Below are 25,314 nucleotides of genomic sequence, written 5' to 3'. Positions count from 1 at the left end.
TCTGGGGACCCTCTACCACGTCCCAGGGCTCTGCAGAGCAGGGCGGGAAACTACCATGTCGTAGCGCCCACTCACTAACTTTACTTTCTAAGCAAAACTTACGAATCAAATTCACTTATGGAATGTGATTAACACCTATATGTACAGTTATGTAATAAACAACTATAAATGCTTATGGAAAATAGTTATGCGATCAACTCATGCAGACTAAGCTTCATTCTCTTAGAATAAAATCCAGTGACCTTTAACTACTCAAAGAGTGCATTTCCCTTTGCCCTGGGAGTGTGAACCTCCTCTCCAGCTTCTAGGCATTCCTTTAGAGCAAATGCTCTCCATGGACACAGGGCTGTCCATGTGGGTCAATGATAAGAGCCAGCTACACCACCAGTCCCACGTCCCTCCCTTCCTACTAATGGTCAACACTGGGCCACCTGGACACCCCCAGCCATCCACTCTGCTGGGGTCAGCAGCACCCTGGTCACCCTTTTGGAGATACATGGGCTGAAATTTTCAGAAAAGTCTTCCCCAGGGAGAATCTGTGCATTCGAAGTGGGAACTCAGTCTGCCCCCCGAAGTCTGCAGCCTGCAAGTTTTAAGCACTTGGGGTTTTCTCTGGGTTTTCATAAACGTCACCTTAGGTGATGTTTGGTTCACCAAATTAAGATAAAATATTTTGTTTTACAGATGGAAAAACTAAGAGACTCACAGCTTAATGTGGTTTTTTCACTGCCACACCCTGTCCATACAAAATTTAACTGAAATTTCCCCCCCTTCTCGCAGTAATAACTTAATTGGTACAATAGAAAAGATACCAAATTTAAACATGTAGATTAAGAGCCCACCCGTGCCTCTCAGAAACGCAATAGAGCTTCATGAGTGGATTTAGAAAAGGTCGGGGAAGAATATGAATCATTTAATTTCCATTGCCCAACAAATTTGCAGACGTTTCTAAGTCTTCTACTTTTCCCCTGTGAGTTTGATGAACTCGCCATGGCTTCCTCATTCTCAGTGTCCCAGCTCTTTCCCAAGCAGCACCAAGCGCTGCAGGTAGACACGTGCCGGGCACCCCCGGGAGCTGGGGATGCCATGGCAGAGGCCCCTGAGCAGTGGGCAAAGGTGGGAAGCCCAGCCTGCAAGGGAAAGACCCTCCAGGTGAGAACACAATGCCCTTACCTGCTGGGAGGAGCAAGTATTTGCCAAACACATGTGTGGATGGAAGAGGATGCACCCAGGGAGGAGTTGTAGGGGCCCTGAGGCCACCGGCAGGTTGAGGTGGCTGAAATGGGGCGACCAGAGATGCTACCAGGAAGCTCCCCACAGCCGGCACCTTCCTGAGGTGAAGCAGTTCAAGGGGCAATCAGCTTGACTGGTCTGAAAGGACTGACAGTCCTTTCCAGTCCTAAAGGTCCACTCAGTCGGACCAGCTGCAAATCTATAAGAGAATTAAATGCATTCACGTACTTTCTTGCAGAGCCAGGTTTTGAGTAAACCCTTGAAGGCTCTAAGGGAGTTTGGGATTAGCAGATGCAAACTATTACATGTAGGACAGATAAACAACAAGGTCCTACTGTTTAGCACAGGGAACTATGTTCAATATCTTGGGATAAACCATCATGGAAAAGAGTATAAAACTGAATGTATATATGCGTATAACTGAGTCACTTTGCTGTACAGCAGAAATTAACACAACATTGTAAATCAACTGTATGTCAATAAAAATAAATTAAAAATAAACAAACAAATAAATAAATAGAAGCCCAGCCAGGTCCAGCCTCTGAGAAAGGCCTCTTCCATATGCCCCCCACAGTGAAGCCTGGGGGCTCTCTCCCCTGAAGACCACTCCCCACCCGCCCTGCCAGCTCTCCAGGCCGCTGCGTGGCCCCCAGTAAGGTGCTGCCCTCTCCTGCCGCCCTCGTCCTGAGGGTTCCCCCACGTGTCTTCCACGTGCGTGGCCCAGCTTTGCCCCTTCCTCAGGAAACACTTCCGCGGTCCCCAGCTGCGGAGGGCAGCCCCTCCTTGAGGCCCCTCACCTGCTCTCTCACCGCCCCCCCCGCCCCCGCCAAGTCCTGGAGCAGCACCCACGGTCTGCAGCCATCTCTCAGGTGGCCTCCATCCCTGTGTGTATCCCTGCCCCTGTCATCCCCATTCTCGGCAGTTGGCCCTACAGGAGGGCCTGGCCCACTTGGCTGGGCACATAGTAGGATGGCAGTAAACATGTGGATTAGCACGTGTGGCTCGAAGGCCAACCAGATGTGGGTCCCGGGAACTGAGCTAGTGCGGACTCTTCTCTCTACTAGAGAACCTGGGCTGGGCTGAACACCAGGGAGATGTCTTTCTGAAGGACCAAAGCTTAGGAGTTTAAAACAAACCAAGCTCCAGGCCATCGTGAGCTGTATCAGCAAGTGACTGGGAAGAAGGCTGTGCCCGGGGCAGGGGGAGGGGTTGGAGGCGCATTCCTGGTTCACGGGACCAGGAGACAGCGGGTGATGGCTGAAGTCAAGGGTGGGGTGGGATGGCCAGTCTGAGGGCACCCAGGGTGCTGTGAAGGATGAAAAGGGTTACGGGGGCAGGCTTTTCACATAAGACTTTGGACACATCAGTACTGCTTTAATTCTCTGGCACATAAAAATGCTCCAAATTAAGTCAGGTTGAAGGAACTTTGAGGTGACTAATAATGACAAACGGAAGTTAAAAACTCAAAGCGTCTTTTCTATAGCGGTTTCTAGGGCAAGGTGAATTTATTCGCTAATTCTATCAAAATTTCGAGAAGCATTTTATTCCAATACCATATCAATTACAAGAAAGCTGAAAAAGAACACAGAAAAGCTGCTCAATTCAATTCTTGAAAGTAACCGAAATCTGGCTGTGAAACGTGACAAAGAAATCATAGCTCTGTCTCACGTGTGAATTTATGTGCCACCCATGAGGGCTAGCAGTTAAATTGTCAGGAACTTTGCAAGCCAGTTGGTCAAAAAGCCATTATTAAAAATTAAATTATGTAAACTTGAAATTAAATAAATTATATTTAAGAGGACATCCTAAAAACCTCTCACTTCTCGATTATTCTGCTGTCATGTATGTTCTGCCCTTTGTACCCGTGTGGTGGATACTCTGCATGGGGGTGACTATTGTGACCCCCTCACCCCCCCGAACTCCGTATTCTACACATCCCTGTCGGTAGCATGAAGTTGGCTGCCCTCCTGGGAACCTTTGCACCACAGACACTGGCTATGCTACGAATCGGGCTTTGGTTTACCATTTTGTTTGGTTGACTGACTAGACTGATAAGAGTGATGGAGAAAAAGTTTAAAATGCATGTAAAAAGCGTGTCAGGTCTTTAGCCATTTTACTGTGAACAGCGTAACAGTGAGGAAAGATCCTTCCAGTTTGTGAGATTCAGCAAAGGTTTGCTCCCATCACTGTCATGACAGTGAGGTTCCGAGACAAAGACAAGGCTGAAGCCGATGACAATTACAGCCGTAGGCCAGCTACAGAGGCAAGAGTTTAGCAAATCCAAGAAGACAATCTGAGAGTCGATTGCTTATACGGCATTTACAACAGAGTGTTGCATATTTTATTTGTATTTGTCGATTATGTGCCGCACATCCTCTCTATCAGTAAAATTTATCTTAAAACGTATATATGTGTATGTATATAATTTTTCAGAGAGCTAGATATTTTCCAGCACACAACTGCATAAAATAAAAGCAAGGTGGCTTATTTCATGATGTATGTAAGTCAAAACATTATATTGTACATCTTAAAATTATACAGCGCTGTGTGTCAATTATGTCTCAAGAAAACTTGAAGAAAAGAACTAAAAAAATTTTAAAATAAAAAAAGGAAAAATGAGATAGCTTAATTGAATAATATATCTATTAATATGTGATATCATCCGTACAAATGGATGTTCAAATGACAAACTCATCAACATCTCTATGCATTAATTATATATAATAAGTTAATATTAGTAATTAGTAATATTCAGTTAGTATAGGTCATTCATTTTAAAACACTATTGAAAAGCATGCATTTAACCTGATGAGGAATATTTGCCTCAACCCGGCAATCAATATCATCACAGCAAAACTCCCAGCCATCTCCTGGAAAGTCTGAGAAAGGAAGGGACAGGCCGCGAGCTCCACCTGGACTCAGGGAACCCACAGGTCCAAGTCCTTCCTGCTTTGCCATCAACCAGCCCTGCGATTGGAGTGGGTTTGTGTTTATTTCTTTTGGGAGAATCTGAGGATTACATCAGAAGATACACGTGAAGTTTATGAGACTGTGCTGTCATAAAGTTTAGGAACTAAATACATACATTTCTACCAACACACTGCCATGAATCAGAAATGAGTCCCAGCAGGAAATAAAATGATCATCATTTGCTGATTTGGGGCCATTTGTTTGACTCTGCCAAAGAATCAACTAAAAAATAGAGTAAATGCCATAGGGGGACGTTGGATGGAGACATATGTATATAATGTTACCAGCTCACTGACTTTTATGATGAACGGAAATGATCATTTAGAGTATGTGATGAGGAGAAGGTAATTCAGTTTATCAAACAGAAAAAAATTAAAAAACGAATAGGACCCATGCGCGGAAAGGTATTTTTATAAATGGAAGGATATTGAAGAGTTCGGGTCAAAGGAGAATCTGAAAGTACTCAGGTTGTTTGAATTTAAGGCATTAGCCTGAGAACAACTTTGGAGGTAAATGTGACACAAAGTTTCTAAAAATGTATCTGAAATAACAAAATAACTGCAAATAGCTTTTCTTTCCCTCCCTTCCTCTCTCCTACCCTCTTTTTAGTAAAGAAAGATTACTTAATCTGGAAGATTGTTAAATATATTTTAATTATTAAGGTTTGGTTTTGATGCCAAAATATACGAATGAAGAAAACAGATACACCCACAAGGATATGAATACTAGCATTTAATATATAGAGATTAGGTTTGCAAACAAGTGGGGTGTTAGTAATGATGACACGATTAAAAAGCTAAACGTAAAAATGAAACCACATGAATACTAGAAAAAATGGAGTTAATAAATCTATAGATGCATCAGGACTTTCCAAATATGTGACTTTTTGAAGAAATGTGCGGGCTTCCCTGGTGGCGCAGTGGTTGAGAGTCCGCCTGCCGATGCAGGGGACACGGGTTCGTGCCCCGGTCCGGGAGGATCCCACATGCCGCGGAGCGGCTGGGCCCGTGAGCCATGGCTGCTGAGCCTGCGCGTCCGGAGCCTGTGCTCCTGTGCACCGCAACGGGAGAGGCCACAACAGTGAGAGGCCCGAGTACCGCAAAAAAAAAAAAAAAGAAAGAAAGAAATGTGCAAATGTTCACTGATACCTCTGACAGTATAAGCAATTAACACATTTGTGCATTTAAATATAAAACTAAGTGGCAGACACACCAAGAAAATATTGCAACAGATATGATTTTTTAAATCTCTTATAAATCAGTGAGAAAAAATACGAATACTTCAAACAGAGTGTAAAAAGCATGGACAGATAGTTCAGAGAAAGATTACTCAAGAGAACAGCAATCACAGATTCGTAAGTACTGATAAGTTAATAAAAAATAATCAGGAAATAACATTTATCTACCAAATCTGTGAACTTTTTTTAAAATTAAAATATCGGTGAGCCCAGAGAATGCTAAGATGCCCCCCTCAGTCTGCTCCCAAATTGTTGTAACGTTTTCATAATATCTATTCAGATAATAATTTTTCAAATTATGCAATGGATCTACAGTCATTGTAGAAATTTTCCTTGGGAAAAAGGTAAGAAGAAAAACATAAAAATAACTCACAGGTGGGCAGTTTATATTTACTTTTCCTACCAGGCATTTTGGTGTGAGTGTGTGTTTTCACATTTATATTCAAGAATACATATAATACGTAATATACGTATCTGTTCACATATATTCTGTGCACATATGGAAAGATATCCCTACAGCAAACAGAGACATATTAGATACACTGTTTTTATTTTGTCTTCTTCACCTAGCATGTAATTACCACTTTTGCCATTTATTTAAATATCCTCAAACCTATGCCCTTAATGGCTTCACTCTATCCTAGTTTGTGAGCACATTTTAATTATCCTTCCTTCACATTGTCCGTTTGGGCTCTTTTAGACCTTTCACTACTGCAGGTTATGCTGCAGGACAGGACTTTAAACCTACCCCCTTTGCACATCTCTGACCGCTGCCTGCTGGCTCCTCTGCCTGACTCTAATGGCCCATCCCCACTGCAGGGTCACAGTTCCTGGAGAGCTTCCTGGAGCCAGGAGCCTTTGGCTGAGCCAGCCCATTCCCACTGCCTGGTTCGGAGACTGAGCTGCCTAGGGTCCCTGAAGAGCCATGGGTGACAAAGACGTGCAATTGAGCTGTTGATGCCACACCCGAGGACAGGACTTTGCAACCACGAAGCCAGTTTTCCTTCTCCTTCAGATGACCCACCTCCAGGGCAATGCAATGGTCAGTTTCACTTTCCTGGAGTGTGTCACCTACAAGTGACATTGTGACACATGCCTTTCACATCGTGAAGGGTGTCCTCCCACATCTGCACCTTTTAAGCCTCCATCAGGTTTTAGCTGGTCTTTTCAGGAGTCTTGTGATGTAGGAAATTGTCCTGGCCCTATAATTATTGGATCTGTCAAATTTCCTAGTTGGATGTTTGGTACCATAGATTTCACTTCATATAAATGAAACCTCAAAGCTTTCTTACTGCTACTTATTTAACTTTAAAAAGGATGAAATAGACAAGAGACAGAACTGCACAAATTAAGATAATAAAATTAGCATTTCCAGCCACACAGAGAGGTGGCATTTGCAATCATTGCTAAGCTTTGATAAGTTAAGAGTCTAATGTTATTTTAGTTTTAAGAAATAGGACATTCATCTTATTAAAAATAAATATTTTATACACGTTTCCATAATTCCTTCATAACAGATTGCTGTTGGAATTGTTCGTATGCTTCTGTCTTGCTCCTTTCGGGTCTGGTCGCAGAGTCTGATTATTTCTTCATTGAAGTTGTTTCATCCCACTGAGCATTACTACTTTGAATTTGTATCATTAATTTCATACCTGACCCTGAGCTATATTTTTATTACATTAAAGAGCTCTGGAGGAGATTGTGTTCATTTAGAAATAAGCATTAGGGGCTTCCCTGGTGGCGCAGTGGGTGAGAGTCCGCCTGCCGATGCAGGGGACACGGGTTCGTGCCCCGGTCCGGGAAGATCCCACGTGCCGCGGAGCGTCTGGGCCCATGAGCCATGGCCACTGAGCCTACACGTCGGGAGCCTGTGCTCCGCAATGGGAGAGGCCACAGCAGTGAGAGGTCTGCGTACCGCAAAAAAAAAAAAAGGGGTGGGGGGGGAAGGGAGGGATAAATTTAGGGATTGGAATTGACATATACACACAGCTCTTCCTTAAGCAGCCTTGCTGGGGCTGGTTGGGTGGGTGGGTGGGTAGGGCTCCTTTGCAGGTACCGAGGTTTCCCTCCAGCCTCAGAGCTGCTCTGAGCACAGCACGGAGGCAAGCGGAAGGGTCCAGCCTCACAGGAAGGGGCAGGGCAGCTTTCACTGAGCACCAGCTGTGCTCCAGGTACTGCCTGAGATGATTTTGGTTTCGGCTTTGGACGTTTTGCTTTTTTTTTTTAAACTATCTCTTCCACTGAACACTCCCAGCTGACCCGAAGCTCAACTGAGCAGCTTGGGGTCCAGGCTCAACCACAGGCTGACCCAGGGGGGCTCCCTGGGAAAGCCCGTGCTCTGAGCTGGAGCTCCCAGGGGGGTGGACAGTGTGCAGCCCTGGCGGGGGGGCTTGCTGAGCCAGGAGACTCACTCCTTTCTGCTCCTCTCAGGCCCCACCTCAAACGTCCTTTCAACCAAAGAAAAGCTTCAGGGATCTAGACTGTACATTGTTAGTCAACTGTCACTGGCTGATGCAGCCTCCCACACTCACACGTGCACACTCGTGCACGCACACACACTCACACACACCTTCCCCACTTCTCCTCCACAGGCCTTTCCTGCTCATTGTGCATCAAGAACCAACATGCGGCACCTGCTGGTGTGGCCCAGAACGGGTGACGGTCTCTGTGGAAGGGTGAGCTCAAAGTGGCCATTGGTGGCCCCAGGCTCCTTTCTCAGAGCCCGAGGTGACCCTGCAGACAGAGTTATACCAAACCCAAGATTCAGTCCCCCACGTGGCCTGGGGGTCCTCACTGCTTGAGCCCCTGATTGCCAGAACCCTAATCTGACCTGTCTCTTAGGTCAGTGATTCACTCTGCAAACCCCACGACCACCACCCATGGGAGAGCCCTGCCCCCCAAATCACCTGAGAACATGGCTCTGGAGGGAGGCCCTTGCAGGAGGTACTAGGCCTGCGGCCAGGACAGCAGGACGTGGAGCAAGGATCGCTCTGCCAGGAGACCTTGGTTCATTCTGTAAGTGATCAAGATGAAGACCTGGGCACAGGGTCCCGCTCAGGGAGGTTGACAGCTTCACAGGCCGCCAAGCTGCGAATGTGTAGGAGTTGGGATGTTTTACCTACAAAGCGGCTACTTGATAGTTTGTTAAGCAAATATAGGCGTCAGGGGGAGTGCTTTCGGGGGTTCTATTTACACATTTTTAATTACATTTTCTATTTGAATTGGTTCTCCAAAGAATTAAAAATTGCCGTGTTGCCTTGGTGCTGCTGCTGTGTGTTTGCCCAGCTGCCCCGCTCTGAGCGGGCCTGGACGTCACGTGTGTGGGAGCAGCGTTTGTTACCTGGGCTGCGGGCGACGCAGTAGCACTAGGACCGGAGTCTGCAGAGAGATGCCCGCCCACAGCCCGCAAACCCCTCTGCGCTGGTCACTCACCCTCTGCTGAATGTCAGCGACGTGTGCCAGCTTAGGGAAGACAGAGTCTATACCTGTGGTTTTCAAACTTGGCGGGATGGCTTGCTAATTATTTTCCCCCCAGACATAACCCTTCAGTGCTATATTTAGAAATTTTCCGTCTGCACAGTAGCAAAATAAACTTTTGAAATCACCCAGTGTGATCCCCTGGCTGAGACTTCTGCGGGGTGGCTGTGCAGTGTCTGCCTAGTTACTGTGACTCTCACATGCGATGCTCCATTTCTACCGACCCACGCACAGGCCCCCATGCCCCGCGGAACACCCACTGCCTGCTTAGGAGACCGGGTGGCTCAGCCCGGCTGTGGGTCTCCCGTCCAACTCATCCCCGTCCATGTCCTCTGAGCAGAGACACAGAACGTGACGGAGCTCCATCCCACAGAGTCCCAACCCACAGACTGCCCCCTGCTGAGGTAGGACTGTTCCCACACGAATGTGACCTTGAGGGAGGTCTTCCTGCAAAATAACTGTGAGTCTGGAATTCACGAATCAGACCCTGTCTATCCACTCTTCCTGTCTGAGGAGCTGAGAGCTAGGGTCACATCCTCCCCTTCTGTGTTCATCACAGTGATGGGAACCCTGAGCATCCCTGAGGTCCAGGGACCCCATTGCTCCTGTGGGTGCTGGTCTAGAGGGTCTAGAGCACCAAGACCCTCAGGAGGACCTGAAGGAAAGGGGAGAATAGCCCAGACGGCCAGTCAGTCCCCTGGGCATGACCCCTGCACCCTGGAGCCGCCCATGCCTGCAGCTGTGCACATTACACACACACATACACACACACACACATGTACACACATACACATATACAAACACACATGTACATGCATACCTGATACAGACACACATAGCTGTACACACATGTACCTATACATATACACATACATTGCATGTATGTTCACACATGTATACATGTGACATGCACATGTACATATATGTGCGCCGACCATACATATACATGGCCATACACATATATGTGCACATACACATGCACCCACAAACATGCACAAAACACAGAGATGCACAAATATACATGCACACACATGATACACATATGTGCTCATGTGCCCATACATATGCACATGCCCAGACTAGACAATGCACTCATATATACACACATGTCACAAACACACTTACATATGTGCATACACATTCACATACCAGACACACATTCACATGCACTACACACATACATACACATGCATGCATGCATGCACTCACACACATACCCACTTATACACACATACATACTCACAGACATACACCCACACATTCATACCACCAGCACTCGGCCTGGTGGCTCTCACCTACATCCCAGGTGTGCAGGGGAGAAACCACAGATGGGGACCAAGCCCAGCCCTGGGGCTGCTGGTAGGGGAAGGGGATCAAGTGTCCCTAGCAGGACACAGATGCCACCGGCAGGGCCAGCAGACTCCAGAGTCTGGATCACAAGCAGGGCTCAGGAAGGTGTAGGACACGCTGGACTGCGGCACCTGCCCTGCACCCCAGCCCTGCCTGAGGCGCTCTGTTCATTAAGGCCGAGCTCCCAGAAGGCCCCCGGTGCCCGTAAGGAGCTCCCACACGATGAGCAAATCCAGGCGACCTTTGTCTGAGGGCAGGACCCACCATGGTGGGGGTGACAGCAGCCAAGGGTGGTCTAGGGGAGGGTGCAACTTGGTCCTTCTGAGAATGAGGCTGTCACTTCCCCGGCACACAGGGCCCAGGGGTAGACCGCTCTCCGCTCCAGGGCCCCAGTGTTTCCCGATGAGGCCAAACCCACTTGTCCAGCTTGTGGCCCTCGGTGACGCAGGCTTGGCAACCAGACAGCCCTGGGGTCTCAGCCACACACGTCCCTCGCTGGCAGGCCCCTTGGGGATGGCTGTCCTGCCGAGGTCCCGAGCGACACCCACCAAACAGCACGCATGCGCGGGCTCTGACCCAACACTGGTTCCCTTCCTGCCACGGTGCACGTGGCCTCTGCTGCCTTGGAGAGCATGGTGAGCGTGGAGGCTCCGGCCTGGGCATCTGAAGCCCCCTTGGGTGGCATCAAGGACCAAACCTCAGAAAAGAATCAGTCTTTTTCTCAGTGAAACACCAGCCTCACCAGCAGAGGCTGCGAAGACAGATGCTTGGCTGTGGACTGTGAAGCGCCTTCTGCCGGGTGCCCTGGCTGCCCCAGGGGTCAAGAAGGGCTGTGTGTCAGCAGCCCCACCCCAGGCCCCCTTTCCCCCCCTTCCCCTCCCTCCCTCCCTCCCCGCCCCTCACCTCTGTCAATGATGACACGGGGAAAGCAGCAATGTAACCCTGTGACCCTATATCTGACCTTCCCCATCCCGCCCCAGATGGGAACCTCGGTGGGCCAGCAGGACCCCCGGGGTGGGCGCTCCAGCCCAGGCACGAGTCCTGGTGGTGGGATGGGGCAGTGCTGACCCCGCAGCTCTACCAAACCCAGGGCTTTCTTGGGAAGATGTTCCTGAGCTCGACTCTTAGGGAAGAACCCCCGAGCTCTGGGGGTGACGTCCTGCAGTCGGAGACCTGAGGTGTCATTTGTGCTCTCTGGGTACCAGCCTGTAGTGGAGGGCAAGCAGCCTGAATCTGAGGGTTTCTTCCTGTAGAAAACAAAGCCTTTGGACAAGACGGTCTCTGTGGGTTACTGAGCTCCAAGGTTCGGATTCTATTTCCAGCTGGACCAGGAAACCGTTATAGCGTCACGACAGTCAGCATCTTCACGTGGACAGACTTCCCAGTTGCCTGCAGCTCTAATAGCCCTCACCCCACACACAAACATGTGTGCACATGTGCAGACACACGTAGACGCACGCGTACACATAGGAGGAGCAGGGGGCCACAGCGTGCCTGGGGCCACCCCACACCAGGAGCACTGCCCACCCACCCAGCCAGCCCCAGCGAGGCTGCTTAAGGAAGAGCTGTTTCCTGAATGCTGGAAAAACCACCAACACACATGTGCACAGTACACACATGCATTCACACACCAAACATGCACACACATGTGCATGCACACATGAACCTAAGAGTTTGGCCCAGAGTGTCTTTTACATAAAACCCATTTGTTGGCAATCTTTAAATCACTCACCACCACCTATAAAGAAAGGTACAGATCAAATAAACCCAGTTAAGAATGTTTACCTAAAATTTGTTTTTAAAGAAATCTGTTACATTTTGCAGAAATCAATACACTTCCCTGAGAGCAAGGACTTTTTTATGAACCACTTTTGGGCCTGGAATTTCTTCAGAACTTCATGCACAGAGACATGAGTGCCACCTATAGAATGAAGGGAGAGCCGTGTCCTCTGAGTGAGGATCCAGGGATAAACAGCGGAAGACAGAGGAAGAGCAAGAGAAGTGGAAGGGGGATTCTGGAAGGAAACAGCTTTCTAGCTTTTGACTCTCAGGGCAGGTCTTGCTGTATCATGGGATTTTTTTCAGGAGGTTTTGAATTTTATCATCTCTCTTCATTTATATAATAAATGTAATTAAATTTAGTATATGAAAGATCTGAATATTTTTAAAAGAAACCATGGGTCTAAAAATAAATAAATAAAATTTTATACAAATGTGAATACTAGAGAAAATAATTATTTTCTTTCAAGGACAAGAGGGCCTTGCTTTGAACTCTAGTCTTTGAATCGTGGTTTCAGCAAAAATGACATCACATGAAGAAAGATTTTCAGTAGTTTCAAATCTTCATTGCCCCAGAGTAGAGTAAAACAAATAGAGAATCTCACTCTGGGTCTCTCACCTGATTTGTTTTCTTTGATCTCCTTGTCTGGATTTCAGTGGAAGTTGTAAAGCTATCTAGCATTTCTCTTCTGACAATCTCATGAAAGTTTTCTCTCCCAGACGCCCACTCTTCCCCCTCCTGGTCTGCAATAACCATTTTCTTTTCATGATGTAAAGGATTTTCATTGCAGGGATGGGAGGGAATGTAATAGCTTTTATCTGAGGTCTTTCTGCTAGTTATATATCTTTAAGTCACAAATATACCCAGCTTGTAATGTAAATCATAATTGTACTTTCTACAGAAGATACTAGGATGAAAAGCAGAGGGCAGCCTACCACATACAAACGCAATCACACACACACACACACACACACACACACACACACACACGCGCGCCCCCCCAAAAAAAGGAGAGGAAAAAAGGAAAAGAGAAAAAGGATAAACAGAATAAAAACAGCTGTGTCGGTCTTAAAAAAATCCATTTGTGATCACAAATGAAACATTTCCAATCTCATAATGGGTGGGTTGCTCAGTTTTATTACCAGCCATGCAAAGCAAGACCTCATCAAAAGAAGAGCTGCACACAGGTCCCGTTTTCCATTAAAATAATTTCAAAACCCTTTTTTTCTCCCACTGAAAGAACCCATTTTGCAAGATGATTTAGCTCAAAACCTGCTGGGAGTCACCCTTGACATAAAGTCATATTGTGTTGGAGTTTAGTCCTAAATTCATACATCAATTATTTACTGTCAACGCTGATTGTATAAGTGTAGAAAATTACTAGGAATGATATTTTCTCTCAGGCAGAAAAAATGTGATACAGCAGATACACCCACCTAATGTGCAGCCCCACTGTCCAGAGCCCCGAATGATTTATGCATTAGAAGCTGTGCGCAGGCAAGAGGGAAAGAGAGAGGGGAGAGAGCGACAGACACATTATTTTAAACCTTTCATAACACCCATAAATATTTCATAACAAATAAATAAAGAATGTCGGGCTTGTGTGGAGACAGCTGTAGACGCACGGTTCAATGCTCTGCAAAGCTCTGGGGACCCCACGCTTACCCACAGTTAAACCCCCATTTCTTTTTAATCATCCACTTAGTGCATTATGGGTAGAGGAGCTCTCCAGGTGAGTGGGGATGCTGAAGGTTAGGGACGTGAATGCCACTTTTCATCCTGTTTCACTGTTTTCTTTCTTATTTTTTTAGACAGAAAACCAGAAAAACGGGTCTCCTATGTTCACAGAATGTTTTTGAAAGTCTTGTCTGAAGGTTTCACACCAACGTGACGGACACATGTTGCCTCTACAATGTTTCCCCAAACAAAAAATAATAATCTTATAGCCCACAGAATCCATTTTTTAAAAATTAACACCATTTAAAGTTGCTGCAGAAGGCTTGACCCGATCGAGCTGTTGCATTAGGAGGGTGTACTGTGCCTTTCTGAATTTCCCCTCACTTTATTGGTTTTTAAATGGATGGAAACACTTCATGCCCCCCTGCCAAAAAAAAGAGAGAGAAGTGAAAAAAAAGAAAAAGAAAAGAAGAATGCTCACACATCAGCAGAGCACAATTTACTTTTGAATAAGTGAACAGCACGAAGGGTGTTTGACTGTGTGTGCATGTGTGCACGTGTGTGTTGCCTGTGTGCATGTGCGTGCATGTGTGTGTGCACATGTTGCACTGCACATGTGTGCACACGTGTTGCATGTGTGTCGTGTGTGTGCATGTGTTGCCTTGTGTGCACGTGTGTGCATGTGTGTGCACGTGTGTGCTGTGTGTGCGTGTGTGCACGTGTGTTGCCTGTGTGTGCGTGCTTCTGTCCAGTATGGTGACAGCCAGGCGTTACTGCATGTGCCCGCTGGCGGCTTGCTTTCCGTGTCTGGGAGAAGCAGTTTTCAAACCGATAAGGAGCCGGCTGCCCTGAGTGCCTGGGCTCTTGGGTTCTTGGGGGGGTCTGGGAGCCCCAAGGCAGCAGGAACACGTGTGAACGTCTTCCCGCCCTGGCCTCCCAAGGCTGAGGGGAATGTCCCATCTGAGCACCTCAATCTCTGCCACCATCCGGGACATTTGAAGGCTGGCAGGTGTGGTGATCGACAGGGAGTCGCGGGCACATGAATGGGCACCTGTGGCCATAGCACCTGGCTCAGACCAGGGCAGGGCTCACAGGTGGAGCTGAGGGTCTCCTCCTGGTGTGAGCAGATGCTCCCTCGGCCCCCAGGTGGGTCACGGCCGGGACATAAACTAGACGTAGCCGTGCCAGTGTGAAAAGGCCCCATGTCAGCCCCCGGGACCAGCAAGCTCCCCCCTTGGGACCACAGGCTGCGGGCACTGGTCCAGGAGCCTCTGGGGGCTTCTCCAGGCTCTTCAAGGAGCTGTGTCTGAGTGGGACCCGGGCCAGGGCTGCCTCAGACTCAGGCGGGGTGGGTGAGGCTGAGGGGTGGTCTGTCTGTGTGTGGGTGCAGACCCTCAGGCTTGGGTGGTCAGCAGCTGTGGGCACTGGGCTGCAGCTTTCCTGTCACCAGGGTCTGACAGGGTCAGCTCCTGGGTCCCTTCTACAGGGCTGGGGAGGGTGTCCTGCAGTCCCCATCTGTGCAGAGAGGCAGCCCCTCAGGGGCAGTTTCTGCCATGTTGCTCTGGGATCAGATTCGATTCTGATCCAGTGATCTTATGGTCCCCCATTCCCTGTTCCAAATCCTTTGCCTCATAGCTGGAGCACTTTCTGAGCCAGGGACCCAACCGTGGCTGGACAGTGGATCCTTGCAGATCTGGACATCTCCCCCGATGCTATCCAGGACTTCTGTCTCCAGCTTCCATCCTGTCGGTTGGTTCACCCATCTTTAGAACACAAATCCCTTCTTTTCTGAATTTAGGAAGAAAGGTACATTGTGAAAACCCTTATATTGAGTCATAGCTTAAAGTTTTAATAAACCTCTCATTATTTTTTAAACATTTGAGGAGAGAACAAATATCCCAAACAACCCGCTGAATATTTATTTCATTAATACTTAAGTACACATTTATTTTACTAATTTGTTGCACATGTTGCTGAGGTTTATTTACTGTGAGCTCGTCAGCAATCATTTCAATTCTAGAAGAAAGCAAGGCACAGGCCTCCCAACTCTGTTTTCTCCAGCCAGAGGAAATGTGTGGTGACTTTGACCAGCCCTGGGCCTCTGGTCCCCTCATGCCAGACACCCGGGGCCCAGGGAGGGGGAGGGATCCTCCGCACAGACCACGGCTCTACCTGCCACTCCCTGCACTGGCAGCCCCAGAAACTCAATTCCCAAAATGTCATCCTTAGAGAGATAAGAAGGTGGGCTGAGCAGATACCATGGAGACTGCAGGAGGCGGAGGAGGGAGGCTGGGGAAGAAAATGCAAACGGCAGATGGACCCACATACGGAGGAGACGTTTGATTCAGTTGCCAGCCCGGGCTGGGGACCCGGCACTTGAGTTCCTAGGGTGGCTGCACCCGATGGATTCCCCGCAGTGACAGACTCAACAAACCCCCTGTGTTTGGCTATTACCTTTATGTATATTCCCTGCATCTCCGCAGCTCAGTTCCTACCTGGCAGTGGATGTTGCTTTGGGCGCTCAAGGTTTTCCTGACCATCAATGTCAAATACTGCTCACCAGAAAACGCAAGGGCAAGCTTCGGTTCGGGTTTTGTGGTTGACTGTTTATTGTCCTTTTTTATAAAAAGGAGACTTTGTTTTCAGAGTATCGATCATATCATATAACATCTTAGAATCTTGGTCATGTCCTTGGGTCTCTTCAATTACTTCCAAGTATATCCTGATGATTTTATTAAATATTTAAAGAAAAATCATCATATTTTCTTTGAATACGCAGGCACTTGTTGATGCCCTGTGACTGTCTTTCAGATGTGTCTGTAGGAAACGGAGTCCGGGGACATTGCCAGTGGCCCTCCAACTTGTCTCCTTGGGTTTCCGCCCGGGAGCCACCCACAGCAGCCATGCAGCTGGAAACCAGTTATCTGCTAAAAATGCAAATCTCTGTGAGTGAAAAGAGGTGTCATTTTGAAAAGAAACTCAAGGGACTGATTGTGGGGGAAAGCCTACGTTCTTCAGGCTCTGGCAATCCTGCACCTTAGCTAGAATTATCCAGCGGTGTTTCCCCTAGAACCCAAGAACCTTCTCCCTATGGTCACCTTCTGGTGACATGGAGATGGCTCAGGGCAGCTGCTCTGGATGCCCCGAGGAGACACAGGCAGAGTCAAGGCCATGGCGGGGACTCCTCTTACGGCCCATCCGGCCATGGGGGCGATGGGAAGTGGAGTGGTCAGGATCCTCAGGAGGCCCTGCACTGAGGGGAGCGGTGCCAACCCTGAGCTGTTGCTCCAGGCGGGGAGGGGGGTGGTCCACACCTTCTGCCTTCACCTTCTTGGCTCAGCTAATGTTGGGTGACACCCCTCCTATGGGGTTGCTTCTCCACCAGCCAGTACACCCCCGAGACAGGCTTTTCCTAGGTCACTGTGAGTCTCACAGGGTTTTCCTCTCTCGGGGCCAGCACTGGGAGTCAGGCTGGCTGCATCTACCTTCGACAGTGAAGCTGGAGGGTCCAGCTCCAAAGATGTCTCCCCAGGGGCTCATCACCAGCTCCCCCTGTGGTAGAAGGTGGTTCAAGAAGGAGCCTGGGCTCCATAGGACAGCACACCTGCCCACCACTCCAGGCTGCTGGGACCCCAGAGCCAGCCTGTTCTTGAAGGAGCAGTGAGGCTCCAATCAGGTAGGGTAGGAGGGGCAAGAGTTCCCATCTGCTCAGAAATGCCCCCACCCCTCCAACCTCCATCTCATTCTTGTTGGTTATTGGGAGGGGCTGGGAGGGGCTTCTCACCCATTGGAGGCCCGCATGCTGCCTGTGTCGCCCCTGGGGGAAGAGGAGCCAGCACACCTGTGCTCGGGAGGAGGCCACAGAATGGAGCTATTTCCTGGCTCATAGAGCAGGTTGATTTCAAACTGGGACCTGCTGTCTCTGGGCTGGATCTCCCACCAGGCCAGTTGCAGGTCAGTGAGCAAAACACATGGCCATCTCGGCCTCGAGATGTCCAATCTTGTTGGGTTCTTTTAAGATGCGAGTGACATAGGCAGGTAGAAATGCTCATTCAATTCTCCAATCATGCACAAATACAAGGCATTATTGTGTGTATTAGCTATGTCAACGCATGTCCAAGGCAATGTCTGACAACCTTCTTTCCGTTTCTGTTAAATAAACACTCCTATTCCTCTCCTGGTTGTGATCCCAGCAAGCTTAACCTCCCCCGGAATAATGATGAAGAGGTTCAGGTAATGAAGAAGCAAGGGCTCCATCAGGCATTGGAGGTATGGACTTCCAGAAGCCTGTGTGGACCTCACACACACTTTGGTGCAGGATATCGGCACCAAACTCAAGATCCGTGTTAAGGTTCCTCCTCTCCAAGGGCAGCTTATCCTCATCAGTGGGATCTCAGAATCAAATATTAACCAGAGATGGTTTTAAGAATGGTGATACATAGCAGATGACACTTCTTCCTTTCTTGGTTAAGGAAAATGTTTTATTCTACATCCTGGTATTACTATTTATTAGGTGGAGTGACAAGACGTTTCTGCTCTTTGTGATGGTGGAATAGCTCAAGTCTCCCACAGAAAACAACTAACACGCTGGGCAGAGGGGCTTCTAAATTTAACTCTGACATGTAAAAAGCATGGAAGTTTTCACCCCGTCCTTACAACCAGAAAAGGCTGGAAAGCCTGAAAATTAATGACTTTTCTTAGATTCTTTAGGGATCTGAGCTGGCAGTTCTGAAATCTTGAGGGACAGGGAAGTACACAGAGATACCGCCAGGACCTGCTTACCTGGAGCAGAAGCTGCTGGAGCCACAAGCTGGTGGGAACAATTAGAGGGTGAATTTGATCAGCTGCTGGCAGCTGAGTATGAGCCATGTGACAGGGAGAAACTCCTGGGGGCTGGGGGCTTAGCAGACCCCCACACTTCCACTGGCTTTATTTGCAGGTGAAGATCTGAGAAAGGTACCCTCATGGCTCCAGCAGTGGGAGGGGAAGGACAGCTGATGTGAAATATGCCCAGTTCTCTACAACAAAGGGGAAGCCTTTCCCCAGCATCTTTCCCAAGCCAACAGGACAGTGCTCCTCTCCTCCTGTCCCCTTAAGTCTTCTGGTCTCAACCAATGGGGCAAAAAGAAGCAATCCAAGAGGAAACCTCTGTGAATGTCACACCCAGGGACCCCAGTCCACAGGAAGACATTTCCCTCTCCAAGTCCTACCAGCCTCAACATGGCCCCAGTACAACCACGGCTGCACCAAAGTAACTGCAGAAGTTCTTCAAGGAGGAGCTCCAGGGGAGCCCAAGGTCACAAAGGACAAAGCAAAGACAAGATGAATGTAAACTCCCTGGTACCCATGGCTGGAGATGACCTTACATACAGACCAACTCCAGCCACATTGACTGGAGCCACTCTAGAGTCTACTTCCTCAGATGTAGTAAGATGTCTGGCTTTAAACCAAAAATTACAAGGAATTCCAAAAGGTGAGAAGAAACCTAGTCTGATAAGACAAATCAAGGATCAGAACCAGACCCAGATATAGCACAAATGATGGACACTTCAGGCAGGGAATTTAAATAACTATTCATAATAACCTAAGAGCTCTAATGGGAAAGGTAGAAAGCATGGAAAACAAATGGGTAATGTAAGCAGAGTGATTGAGATTCTGAGAAAAACCCAAAAGAAAATGATAGAAATCCAAAATATTGTAAAAGAAATTAAGAAAGCTTATCAGTACATTTGACATTTTTGAGGAAAGAATTGGTGAACTTGAAGAGTGGGAAATAGAAACTTCCCAAACTGAAATGCAAAAAAAAAAAAAAGAACAGGGAAAAGAAAATCACACACACACAATACACAACATCCAGAAACTGAGGGAAATTTTCAAATGACATAACATCTATAATTGGAATACCAGAAGGAGAAGAGAGAATGGAGCAGAATAAATATTTGAAATAATAATGGCCAAGAACATTCTACTGTTAATGACAGACACGAAACCACAGATCCAAGATCAGTAAGGATGTAGTTGAGATTTCACATTCAGTAGATTCAAGAAATTTTACCCTTGCTCAGGAGAGACAGAGACAGAGATTGGGGCTCAAGGTCCTGGAGCAGAAGGAGGGACTACTAAGAGTTGGGAGCATCGTTCCCAGTGGTTTGCCTCCCTCCCTCCATCGCAGGGAGCCTGTGGGTAGCTGCCTCTGGAACGTGAGCTTACCTGAAATTCAGACATCTCCAACAGATGTCAGGGAAGGTTTGGTAGATAGAAGCTCTTCTTGGAGTTGTTCTCAAATACTAACGATTGTAAGAATCACTGAAAATACTTGGCCCCAACCCTAGAAAATCTGCCCAATTTTATAGGTCTAGGGGTGGAGATCCCAAATCTGCAAAGATAATGAACACCTCAAGTGGAGATCCACACACTGGATCTGAAGACTATAGTGCACATCGGAATCAGGGAATCTGCATCCTGGTCTGAAACGGGTCCTCAGTCCCCTGACTGTGGTCCTGGAGCCCCAGATGCCATGTGAGCACTGCCCCACAGGGGTGTGTCCTCCCTTCAGAAAGTGGATCAACTCATGGGGGCCCAGGTAACAGCCTCCCTTAATCCATCTCCTCACCAGCTCCTGTAGCTGGAGTCCAGGCTGAGGGTGCAGAGTCAACCTCTGCTTGCTATTTTTCATCCATAAACATTTCTCACAAAACAAAGGAGGCTGAAGCCAGGAGAGAGGCATGGTTGGCGGGCCCCCAGGGGAGGTGGGGGCAAAGAGGGAGGCTGTTCCAGGTCAGCGCTCCTCCACTCCATAAATTGATTCCGAAATGACAATTCATTAAGTCACTTACATGAGCACACGTACCCACAGCTTAAGCAATGCTAAAGTAATCTTCTGTCAATAACCAGATCTATTTGATTATGTTTTCCCTTCTGGCAAAGAGGTAAAGCAGCCTACCTATTTTAGCCATTTATGGGAAATGGTCATAGACTTTCCTAGTACATGGGTAAAGCATAAATAATGTTTTTGATAGTATCAGCTCATAATTGTCCCTGGAAAGGTGGCAGTAACTTATACTCTTTCTAATTCAGGGAACGATGTAAGAAAGACATAAAATCAGGAACATTTAAACACACCGGATAAAATTGCTAAATAAGACTATTCACTGAAAACCAAAGTCAGATATTTTGAACTTTCCATTAATAAGAAGTGCAGAATCTTGCTGTCGTGCATAAGGTCTGTGCTGGCAGCCCTCATCCCCATCCTGTTCTGCACAGCAGCCCTGCTGCCCTGGTGGTGGTTGGGGGTGTTCTAGTCCTGGGATTGGTCTCAGCCTTCCAGTGAGTCAAGTGTCCGGCTGCAGCTTCACAAAGTGCTTTAGGTTGTGTGTGATTTGTTTTGTTTTCCCCTTAGCGGGGACAGGAGAGTTGGAGGGGCTGGAGGTAGCACTCCCCTCCCCGGGCCATCTGGGCTCTGATAAATCCCAGCAGGTCAGGCTCTGGTTAAACACCCCCTCCCAAGGCCAGCCCTCTGATGGTGACAGAGCACTCTGGCCTATTTCAGAATGATTCCCTTCCCTTCCAGCTCCCAGAAGCTGGAGGAGCTTGTTGTCTGACCTGCCCTGTGAGGACCAGGTGGTGGAGCCCCTGGAGGGAAACGTCACAGAAGTGGAGTGCTCTCCCCGTGCCGGAGTCCTGAGCTTCACCAGTCAGTTATCCGCACTGGGCCTCCAGCTGCCCCACAGTTGCAACTCAGGCTGCCCCGCTGCCCTGTGGTCCTGGTTCCCAGGGAGGCTCCTGCTTCAGCAAGTTCTGATTCGCTGCACCTGCCCGCCCGTCTCTCGAATCTGAGGGAGGTGGTTTGCCTTGCGACCTCACTTCTCTCAGGGACCTAAGAAGACTCGCTGATTTTCAGTGTCTTCAGCTTTCTTCTCCTTGTAAGGATGGGCATGAGGACTTCCAAGGTCCTGCATGCCAGCTGGAAGCCACAAGTCTGGATCTTACTGCCGTTAAAGTAAATAAACGAAGCATCAGGGGCTTTATGAAGAAGATGCAAGCTGCTCAGGGTGCGGTAGGAGACGCCGAAGACCCTTCCCGTTCGAGGTGCAGGCGGGACAAGGGGAAGCAGACCTCCACCCACATCACAGGAGCTGGAGGGTGTGGGGTGGCCTCCCAGGGTGGGGGGGCAGCTGGCACAGGTGTCAGCCAAGTGTGTCTGCTCCCGAATCCCTGTCTTTGGGAGGTGAGGCTTGGCCACCGGGACCCTCGGGAACTAAGCACCGAGGTCCCTTCTGAGTCAAGAACCAAGTGCCAAGGGTCCTGGGGGCCTGACCAGCAGACGTGCCCTAACTTGAGGAGCCCTGTGGCTTCACCTTGTCTGAGCCTCTAGGTGTCTCTCCAGTCTCAGGTGGATCCTGAGGGAGAGCTTAGACCCAGCACAAGTGCCTTTCCCTTTTCTTAAGTTATTCCGAGTCAGCGGCAGTGTTGGCCGGGACAACCCCCAGTGCCACAGACCAGGGGTCCTTTCTCCCCCACCAGATACTCACGAAGGGCCAGGTAAACGACAGGGCATGGCTGTGGGGCTGGGTCAGTGGACCCTGCTCGAGCGTGGCGTCCCCCGCCTCCAAGCATCTCCCTGAGGCGCACGCCCTGGGAACCTGACGATCGCCCCTCACTGAGGGGTCCACCTTCCACGTCCCAGCCCAGCCCTGGCAGTGGGCTGCAAACCAGCACTGAATGAGGATGGGATGAGGGCCCGGACCTGGAGAGAGGCCTGGGGGTCAGTGTGTTGAGGCCCGATGGCAGGAGGACACTTAGCCTCTGGGAATGATCAGGACCATTTTTCATGGTTGTTAATCTGAAATAAGTCCACTGCAGACACTTTGTTCCCCTGCTTTAGACAAAACCAGGACCTGGCTCTCCTCTGCACGGTGATGGGGGCTAAAGGCTAAATCAGGGAACCACTTAAATCAGGGCAGTGCAAGCACCTCAAACCCAGGGCACTCACATATCACGCTTCCAGGATGCAGACTCCGGCTTTCCTGTCGTCCCATTTGTGCTGTACGTGCGTCCCTCACTGTCATGTGCGCGGCACATTCATTAAAGGTCTAATTACACACTCTCTGCTGATCAGTGATCAAGAAAAGGACAGCAGTGTGCAAATACGAAGCCAAAAAGAGAGAAAACCACCTCAGGTAACTTCCTTGTTATTTGCAAGTCCATGTTGTTGCCTTGCTTTCAAATTATGTTTGGCTTCTGGGAGCCCTTGCACGTTTTACACTAGGGTTAACTGGGTGTATTTAAGTTATGAACCAATAGAGAAAACACCTCATACTGATCCGTGACTACATCTTTCATTTCGACTGGGTTTTAGGCTAGGACGCTGAGGACACACGAGCTCTGTGCCCTCATGTTGAAAGCACCAAGAAGATTACAGGACCACCTGCAGTGGTCAGCGGGCTCCCGGCCCAGCAGGAAGGTGCTGTCTGTGGCCTTCACATGGAAGGACAGGGAAATCTTGGCTGGCAAATTTGCTTCTTACCTGGGCTATTAGGGACCCGCCCCTGGGCAGAGACTCCCACCTCATCCACCCTCCAAGCCCTGCCTGCATCACCCACCCGGCCCGGTGGAGGTACAAAAGGGACATCTAAAATGACTTGGGCAGAGGCCACCACCAGCTTTATGGTGGCTTCTGTTTGTGTTCCAGTTCTTGCTGTTTTTAACCCTGGAGACCCTCAACGTGTAAATAGCATCTACATGAAACAGCCCTGATGTATTTATTTTATTTCAACTAAAAAAAGTAGAATGAGCATTTGTTGTTGATTTGATATCCACGTGACTACGTCCAATATTCTAGAATCTCTGTGTGTGAGAAGTGCCCCCGACTGCCTTCTGCCGATTTTCTGACCCCTAATTGCCTACAAGCCGTTGCAGGTTGGCTTGACCCAGGCACGCAGGAACCACACAGTTTGATGGAAAACACCAAGTAGTAAGGTCGGCACATCTGCAGTGACAGCTCACTGGTGATATTTTGAGTTATTTTTTCTTTCCATTTTTTTTTCTTGTTTTCCAAGTTGCTGTCAATGAGTTACTCTAGAATTACCTTATAACACATTTGAATTGTCTTTTGAAAACACCCTATTCTTGCATGTGAAATGAACTTTCTTTATCCACTATGACTTTGAGTCCAGGTTTTGTGCTGAGGAGTCTCAGAGACTGTCCCTTAAGGCCACGACCTTGGAAATGTGCCCCGTTCCCCAAACAGCTCCATCCTAGCTCCTGGGGAAATACAACTGGCCCCAACTATACAGACTTAACTTTCTCTGATTCACCAGTTTCCTCTTCGCCAGGAAAAGCACAGGACTTAGTTTCTCTAATGATATGCTTTTAACGCAGAATTTCTCTAAATTATTAGAACATGAAATTATCAGTGTGTTTCCACACATGTCCTTCTGAAAGGCTCTTTTGCAGAACCCAGTCTGAAAATGCGTCAGGAAGGCGCATTCTGTGATCCTGATTTTGGCCCCAGAATGCAGACGGCGCATGTGCGTTTGGGCTGCAGTGACTGGGGTCCTTCCGTAAGAATGGGCAGCCATGTGTGTGCCCCGGGCAGGTGACTATCTTCTGCTCACCTCATCCTCTTTACTCTGCGACGATTACATCACAGAGCTTGTGTGGAGAGTATGCCAGGTGTGGCATCAGGCCTCCTGGTGGCATGCCTGCACCCAGTGAGTACACAATAATCCTTAGTTTACCTGAACTTTAGGAGCCCCGCCAAGGGTAGGTTGGGGGGTGTGATGGTCCACCTTGGGGGCAGGAAATAAAGTGCCTTATCCGTAGAGAACTTGGAAAGAACCCTAAAGCAACCCAGAGTCATGGATTTCCATTTTCGCCACGCACAAATCTAAACAGAACCAGTGAGAAAAGGATCTTTCCTGAAAGACGTCTTTGGTGGGTCTAAGTCCTAAAGAGTTGCTTTGGTTACCGTTGGGTCTGTGAGCTTTAAACGAGCATGTTTGTATTATTTATGCTGCGATAAACTGCACGTGCTCTGTGGAGCTGAGTTCTGAGAAATCCAGTCATGGTGTTGGCACCATGGATGCCTTGCCTGGCATCACTCCAAGGCTCAGTTTGGGGGTTCAGGGCCCTCAGCTCTGCTCAGGCAGCTCTGGCCCAGACCCCACTGGGGCTTTTTGTGTGCATGTTTAATCATGGAACTCAGAGTGACAATGACAGCACAGGAAGCCTAAAGACAAGACAGAGAACTTGAATCTCTGCAGTTCTGTCATTGGTTCTCAGGCACCTGATCCACTTGGCTTTCATTCAATCTGCTTCATGCCAGAAAAACAAACAAACAAACAAACAAACAAAATATCCTTCTTACAATTACCCAATTTCAGAGGACCTTATGGTGACTTTTCAGATGAAGTTATTTTTGTGGAAATTGCTCTGCTGTAGAGATATTTGTAAACTGCTAGAGTCAATTTCATAAACCAAAATCATGAGCAGGATTGAGATTTTTAGAATGCATTAAAAATGTTTTTTAAATAAAAGTCTGCCAAACGTGTCCTCGTGTTTAAGACTTTCTTAACTATTTTGTATATGT

The sequence above is a fragment of the Stenella coeruleoalba genome, assembly GCF_951394435.1.
Source record: "Stenella coeruleoalba genome assembly, chromosome: 3".
NCBI lineage: Eukaryota > Metazoa > Chordata > Mammalia > Artiodactyla > Delphinidae > Stenella > Stenella coeruleoalba.
The sequence above is the reverse complement of the archived record's forward strand: the minus strand, read 5'-3'. Positions refer to the sequence as shown.